The sequence below is a fragment of the Scardinius erythrophthalmus genome, assembly GCF_964197995.2.
Source record: "Scardinius erythrophthalmus genome assembly, chromosome: 1".
Classification (NCBI taxonomy): domain Eukaryota; kingdom Metazoa; phylum Chordata; class Actinopteri; order Cypriniformes; family Leuciscidae; genus Scardinius; species Scardinius erythrophthalmus.
Genome location: NC_138221.1, coordinates 12,793,410 through 12,794,679, shown reverse-complemented (window position 1 = coordinate 12,794,679; position 1,270 = coordinate 12,793,410). Strand labels below are relative to the sequence as shown.

Sequence of the window (1,270 nt, the reverse complement as noted above, 5' to 3'; positions counted from 1 at the left end):
CTTGTGGTCACAGCCAGGTTATGTGATGAATTTATTCTGGGGGAAAAAGTTGCAGGCATCATTAATGAAATTCAGTTTTGGTATTTCAAATCCATATAGTAGTAGATTAAACTAACATTTACAGCATACAATACGCAGTCTTACCCGGTTTGTGGATCGTATTTGTGTGGGTTGTTCTCTGAATTATGGAGGCACCTTACAGATTCCTGTAAAGTTTGAAATTAAAAAGCGTTTAAGTGGATTCACAATCTGCAAGAACCACAAAACTGAATTTTCAGTTTGAATAAGTTGGCCATCACAGTAAACATAAGAGACAAAACATATCAGTTCATAAATCTTTAAGATGTCACGCAGCGCCTCTGATATCTTACCGGTTCGTGCCGCCTTCTGCCTATACAAGGCCACCAGTGCAGGTGTGTGTTGGTCAAGCACAGCATAGAACTGGTTCCGTATGTTGACGTTTGTGATGCGTTGGAACTCAGCACAAAGCTACAAAAACAAAAACAAACAAAAATAATTATATAAAAAGACTAATACTCGATTTGCAACAGAAAACACATTTGTGATGCAACATGTTCAGTTAAAATACATTGTTGAGCAACATGGTCACATGCAAAGTGATAGTTCTTACACACAGTGAATAGTGGCATTTGCTGTTCCATTTGAATGTGATACATATTAAAAATTTGGCATAGAAATATGTGTGAAGAGTGGCAGAAAAGAGAAGTGAGTCTGTTTTACCTGTGATTCAATCCGAAGAGCCGGCCATTTCCCCAAGAAGTCCTTCACCTGCACAGATAAAACAATCAATATTAAACCAGTCAAATTATGCAATCAGCCTCTTTACAAATTAATGATACAAAATTTCAAGTTAATGTCCATAACCTTAACTTTGTTTGAGTAAAAGTTAACATAACTGCTAACGTTAGCCACTAGCTCATTTGGGTGCATATAGGAATAACATCACATTGAACTTGCCAGAGCAGGGCGCTTAACACAAACAGCAGCAACACACTCAAAAACAGAAGGACTATCGCTTGCTGAAAAGAGTTATTGACTAACGTTAACATTATTGCCCTGCCACGACATTAACAGTAGCTAACGTTACACAGGATATTCTGTCACCAGCAGGCGGACTGACGGCAATCGCGCCCGCGGCACCGCGCTTGCAACTTAAAAATAGCCTCGTCTAACAGTCAAATATCACGTGTAATATGATATTCTTACAATATTACAACACGCAAAGTAGTTTTGAAGTGTTTTGGTTTAC

General features: G+C 38.3%; 1 long non-coding RNA gene across 1 annotated transcript; it reads right to left on the bottom strand.

Moving 5' to 3' along the window:
* LOC308701187 lies at positions 1–790 on the bottom strand. The gene is made up of 3 exons (XR_014031409.1): positions 742–790; positions 145–489; positions 1–36 (listed from the first exon to the last, which is right to left on the bottom strand). It is a non-coding gene; the product is annotated as an uncharacterized lncRNA (long non-coding RNA).
* Positions 791–1,270: the final 480 nt, after the last annotated feature.